General features: G+C 37.9%; 1 pseudogene; it reads left to right on the top strand.

The window, feature by feature from the left end:
* Positions 1-720, top strand: LOC101713267 (elongation factor 1-alpha 1 pseudogene; annotated as a pseudogene).
* Positions 721-6,945: the final 6,225 nt, after the last annotated feature.

Raw genomic sequence — 6,945 nt, 5'->3', positions numbered from 1 at the left:
ATGGCAATGCCTATGGAACCACACTGCTTGAAGCTTAGGACTGCATCCTGCCACAGCTGTCCAACTGATAGGCCTCTGCAGCTGCCCAAGGATGTCCACAATATTGGTGGTATTGGTACCATCCCTGTGGGCCAAGTGAAGACTGGTGTTCTCAAATCTGGCATGGTGGTCACCTCTGCTCCAGTCAATGTCACAGCTGAAGTAAAGTCTGTTGAAATGCACCATGAAACTTTGGGTGAAGCTCTTCCTGGAGACAGTGTGGGGTTCAACATCAACCATGTGTCTGTGAAGATGCTAATGGCAGCAACATTGCTGGTGACAACAAAAATGACCCAGCCATGGAAGCAGCTGGTTTCCTTGCAGGGGGATTTTCCTGAGCCATCCAGGCCAGGTCGATGCTGACTGTGCCTGATTGCCACACAGCTCACATTGCTTGCAAGTTTGCTGAGCTGAGAGAAAATATCGATACCTGACCTCGGTGAAGCTGGAAAAGGGCTCCAAATTCTTGAAATCTGGAGATGCTGAGACTCTTCACAGGGTTCCAGACCAGCCCAAGTTTGTTGAGAGCTTCTCTGACTCTCCTCATCTGGGTCATTTTGCTGTTCACGATATGAGACAGAGAGTTGCTGTGGTGTCATCAAAGCAGTGGCCAAGAGCGCTGGGGAGCCTGGCCAGGCCACCGGGTCTGCCCAGAGAGCTCAGAAGGCTAAAGGAATATAATCCCTGCCCTGCCACCCCAGGCTTCATCAGGCTGAACACCAGTCTCAGAGCTGTTTCTCAAATTGGCCATTTAACTTTAATAGTGAAAGACTGGTTAATGGTGACACTGCATCCTAAAACCTTCAGAATGAAAGGAGAAGGCTTTGTGGACCATTTGGGTTTGTGTGTGTGTGTGTGTGTGTGTGTGTGTGTGTGTTTCAGTTTTAAGTTATTAGTTTTTAAAATCAACACTTTTTAACAGAAACAACTTGACCAAAAATCTGTCACAGCATTTTGAGACCCATTAAAACAATGTTTAATAAAAATAAAAGGAGGAGGAGGACATGAGGCAAAAGTGTGCAGGGAAGTGATTTTATTTACTTATCTATGTTCCAGACAACAGATGGTTCTTCCTGATCTTGATATTTCAGCCAAGGCTGAGCCAGACTCTGTCTCCTCCCCTGAAACAACTAGACTCCTGTGTGGCCCCAGGGCTTCATGCAAAAGCAACTCCTTCTGCCCCTTCTCAGGACACCCCAGGTCCCTCTGCTCCTGCTGCCCTAGGTAAAGGTGGCAGTGCTATCCCCAAAAGCCCCAGCCCAGGGGACTTCAGCAGGTGGTGCTGCCCTCCCACTTCCCCTGCTGCTCCCAAGCCCCTCAGCCCCTGTCCCTATTCCTGGTCTCAGCACAGGTCCCCTGAGGCTCCCACCCAGGGGACTCTCAGGGCAGCAGCAGTGAAGGGGCTCAGAGTGCAGACTTCTGAAGCTCTGGGACCTGGTAGAACAATGTGGATGCAGCCAGAGTCCATCCTGCATGTAGCCCGCTGAAGAGGTCACAGTGGGCAGAGAGCCCAGGGCAGCTGTGTGCGGCTGGGTGCTGCTATTCCAGGAGCCCTGGGTGCCAGGTCACAGCAGCTGGAGCTACAGAAAGTTCAAGAGAGCCCTGAGGCCCCCTCGTGCTGAAATCCTGCAGAAGGTATTTCCAGTCCACCCCCTGAGTTACACTTTGCATTACTTGGTTTTATTCAATCCTAGCCTGAGTCTCCTTTCCCAGTCTTCCTCTATTCTTTCCTCCTTGCTCCACGCCCTCCTCTCCTCTCTGGTACACAAGGGATTAATTCTGTGCTCTGAGAATTCAGATATGAAGCCAAGCAGGGGAACTGCAGAAAGACTTAACAGCACCAGCAGGCGCTGTGGAGCTCTGTTCTGAGGGCTGACTGTTGTGGGTCTGGGCTCTCCCTGGAACAAGGTGCTGCATCTGTCTCATTGGAGAGCAGCCCTCAGGCAGAGTCTGCTGTTGCCTTGGTCCAATGGAAGACTGTTTGTCATTGCTTAACAGAAATTCTTTTCAGGTATAATTTGTAACTGATTGGTATTTTATTTACAGAGGAGACAGAGAATATGTTTTCTGTATATTGTGCTATATAAAAAGTGCTTATTTATCTTTTATCAAAGAACTAATAAATAGATAATTTTTAATTTTTAAACATAAATTTTGAGGGAATAATTCACCAATTCCTAGGCTAGACACTAATCATATCTCTTATACAATATTCCATATCAATTACTTAAAAATAGTGACTTTATTCCACATATATTATGTCCATTCTGTGTATGATTTCTGCTTCTCTCATTAGTCTGCAGTGCCACTGAATGCATTACTAGTAAAAATAACTTTCTTTGGTCATTTGCTGGCTATCCCAGTAAGTCTAATACTTGAAATTTTTATGACAGAACTTATAATGATTATACCATGTAATTCATTGATATTGAAGGTTTATTGAAAATTCAGAAACTTAAAGTACGTTCTTATATAATATAAAATATTCAGGTAAATGTACTATTCTTCAGTAGTTTCATATTCAACATTTTTGAAGCAAATCATTTACAAAAGTCAATTTTCTGCTTTTTTATCTTTTGCATGTCTTACAGTTAAAAGTTTTTAAAGAAATTGTACTATGATCATAGAAGAGCAAATAAATATTTTTAATATGCAGTTGAAATGATATTAATGAACAAGAGTCCCTTACTAAATGCATATTTTGTATGATTTATTCATATAAGGGGATATCTCTAGTAAAACTGTGTAGTTATGACTAAGTTAATAAATACGTAGAATGTTTTAAGCATTCACATAACTACCAAATGATTGACAGAGTTGTGGTGTATGCAGGCTGTGATTAAGGGGTGCACTTGGAGGTAAGGGTGTGGCTCTGTCTACAGCTAAGACTTGATTCAAAGCGGGACTGATGATTAATGGAGTGATTGCACAGTCCTAGCTGGGAAGGTTTGATTCCCTAAGTGGAGCAGATACTTTAAGTCCTGTGTCATTTCATCCAAGGGGATCAAACAGTGAGAAACAATGCAGCTGCCTGAACAAACCAGTGGGACTGATTGCCTAAGTAATGAGGAGAGACTAAGTCAAACCTCCCTCCATCTTTCCTCCCTCTTTCTCTGTCTCTACATCTCTGTCTCTCTCTGTACCTCTGTTTCTCCCTGTCTCTGTCTCTCTCTCACACACACACAAACATAAACACACACACACAAATATTGAAAACCTCCTTCCTTCTTACCTCCATTTCTGTCTCTCTGTGTCAGTCTCTGTCTCTCCCATATACACACTAATACTTAATCACATACAGTCATTTGAAAGACATAGTATACACATAGACAAAAATGATTGTGTTCCAGTCAATTTCATTGTATTAAACTTTCTTAGTATGAAACGGACTACATGAGTCAATGTAATGTTGCTTTACAACATTATAAGATCTTTCATAAAAATTTCAAGTATCATACTTACTGACTTGTGACCAACTAATCTGAAAAACTTGCTGATGGTACGGTAATTCTTTCAGGTACATTGCAATGTAACACAAGAAACAGTTCAAACACTGAGTTGCCATAATAGTGTGGAATAAAGTCATGGTTTTGTTTAAAGTAGTCACAATGGAATGCCATATATTAGATGCAATAATAGGATTCTAATCTAGGAATTAGTGTGCTATTGGCTCAAAATTTATGTTAGAAAATAGTACATTGTTCACTGATGTATAGTTCTAACTCCACAATCAGAGGCCAGTATCCCTAAAATCAAATGACAATTTTAAGTTCAAATAAACAGTTTACATGAATAATAATGTATGCCGGCATCATTTTAGACTGAGCTGAGTGTTTCTTCCAAATTCTGAAACTTTACTTAAATATAAAAACATGGAGAGACTCTTCAAAACTGTAAGAACTTCTCAAAAACCACATATTCAAAGGATTGTTGAAAAAGTTAAAGCAAAATTATGGGAAAGAATGTTCTTTGATTAGCCTCAAATCTTATAGAAAAGATATGGATGAAAAGTGTGTGTTTCAGTTATTTTCCCACTTCGTACTCTTAACAGGAAACATTTGGACCTGGATGGGGAAATAGACTTTCCTTGGGGAAGAGTTCCACACATGATATATGATGCAGCTTTTCTCCACGGTAAGAGTTACAGTGCCAGAGCACTCTAATTTGGATTCCAGTGTAGATTTTATCCAATGTCCAGAAACTCTTGGCTGTCATCAAATGTACAGCTTAATAATTCTACCATCCTGGAGGTTTATTCAGGATCCTTAGTGACTGTGCAAAGTGTTATAAAACATGACTGAAGAATGTTTAGATCCCCCATAGAAGTATGTATATGATGGTAGAAGATACCTAGCAAAATAAGAAATAAACTATGAATTATTTTCAATAAAGAGAAAATATAAATATAGTTGTATAGAGAACATGAACTCTATAAAATATAAAATCAGGTAAAGTAGCAGAAGTGGAAGAATCAATGAATACTTGAATTGCTGGTATACCTGTGCCCATAAGAGTAAATGAATTGTTCTTATAATAAGCATTTAATGAAACTTGCTGTGGGCCAGAGATTCTGTAAAAATTGGGAATTCATTACTAAAGGGACCGAGAATGACTGCAATAAAAAATGAGAATCATAATATGGTCCCGGTGAGCAAGGGAAAGTTAATAACTTTGAGTAAAATATCATTGAATTAGAGTTGACAGTCATACTCATTAATTTTGAAAATTCACTTACATTCACCAGGTTACATGAGGCACCATGCCCCTAACTCTCCATCTGTGTCAATGATCACATGGCCCAGAGCTATGGGCCAGATGCGGTGCACTTGCATGAGTCTGCACCTCACTCAGGTGCTGCTCTTCAGACTCTGAATCCCAGAGCAAACAATGGCTAACATGCAGGACAAAATAGAATTTAGTTTCACAGTGAAGAATCACACACACCTGAAATACAACTAACTATGAGGCACTTATATATTTCAGTAACATCATCTGCACATTAATTTCCCAAAAAGTGAAATTGAAATTTCTTATAGTCAAATTTGTGAATCACTGCAAAAAAGTGTCCAATATTTTTTGTTAATTTTGGTGATCAGAGCAGATAATGAAGGACAGAACTCTAGATCAGTATATTATACATTTAATCATTTATCTGTGAATATGTGCACACATCCAAATATATATATATATATATATAAAAATATAAAGGCAGATGTCACAGACACAGAGGGTGTGTAAACATTTAAGACACCATGATATAAGTATTAGTAACATGAAGACTTAAGATTCCCCACAAAAAAGATTAATGCATTATAGTTCAATTTCTATAAGATAGAAAGAACAAAATTAAAATATATTCCTAAAGATGTACTGTAATTTTGATTAAATACACATAATTTGTTATATATAAATATTTATTTAACACTATAAACATTTTATAACATTTTATCACTTATTTTCAATTTCTTAGAATTTCTATATTTCAATTTCTAAAAGTTTAGATTTAAAAAATTTATTTAGAAAATTCTGCTCCTTCTCAATATACACTTACTCACTTTTTAAAAATTTATTTTATTAAGAAAATAAAGCAGAACAAAATGTCATAGCAAAATAAGAAAATAACAATAGATAATACACTGTGTATCATAATCTTCAAAGTAGTTCTTTAGAATATAACACATAGACAAATAAGATTCTGCCTCAAAAAAAATAATGGATAAAATTAAAAACCTTTTATTTGGTAAATGAAAAGAAACTAATAAAATAAATTACCATAAAAATATTTTAAAGAGTGGAATAGATAATTCAGAGAATTATTTGAACTTCTTTTTACTTCCTATTTATCTGTCTTCTATTTTGCTCTCTCCATATATATTTTTTTCACATAAAAGAGAAACCACATGATATCTCAGCTTATGTGTCTGATTTATTTCATTTAATATTGTGTTCTCAAGTTGCATCCACTTACATTTGAATACTTCCAGGTAATTTTTCTTTTAAAGAAACTCTCCTACCTTGTTGATGGGAATGTAAAATAGTACAACTATTATGAAGTTCAACACAGTGATTTTGTAAAACACTGAAAATAGAAGTTCCATTTGGCCCAGTTATTTCCCCTTGCAGGTATCTTCTTGAGAGAGTTAAATTCACCATACTGGCATACACGCATATCCATGTTTACAGCACACAACTTATAATAACTACATCTTGGATGCAGTGTACATATGTGCTACAACAGATGAATGAATAAGGAAAAATTTTATTCACTTTTTAGAGTAGGGCCAGAGCATGAAGAGAGAAGTAGCAGTTCTCTCCAGACCACAGGTTCAAGAGAAAAATCCAACTTAGTAGGATCAAATCATTCTGTTCATTAATTTGACAGATAATACTGAACAAATCTTAGGAATCAGGCAATACTCTAGGCATTTGGCTTCCACCAGTGAATAGGACAAAGATATTCTAAAAATGCTGGTAGAGAATGTAGTAGGAATAGACCCAACTCGTGTTTATTATTTAATATGTTAAAAGATGGGAAGGGACAGGCAAAATGTGAAATGGAGCAGGTTAAGAGGACCAGGAAAGTCAGAGTTAAAAACTTTAAAAGGTGTGGATGGTGGGCCACTACAGGTCACATGTGAGAGATAACTGGAACAAAGTTCACAGAATTCGCTATGACCTTGAGACTCAATGTAGAGCCAAGGGCAGATTCAACATGCTAACTCTCCCCAGGTGACTGACACCCATAAATGCCCATGCTCTAAAGCTGGGGATGCATAAGACTACCTGATAGACCTTTAATGCTAATGAAAAATACTTCAGAAGTTCTCATTTTGTTACATAGATCCATGGGAATGAGTTTGGGATTTATCTACCTTTTCATTTATCTACATTTTCCCTTTAGCTAAA

This window comes from Heterocephalus glaber, unplaced genomic scaffold, assembly GCF_053883595.1.
Source record: "Heterocephalus glaber isolate CG9 unplaced genomic scaffold, H.glaber_assembly_v1.0 deba00001831, whole genome shotgun sequence".
NCBI classification, from domain to species: domain Eukaryota; kingdom Metazoa; phylum Chordata; class Mammalia; order Rodentia; family Bathyergidae; genus Heterocephalus; species Heterocephalus glaber.
Note: the sequence above shows the minus strand (reverse complement) of the source record. Positions and strands in the feature narration are given on the sequence as shown.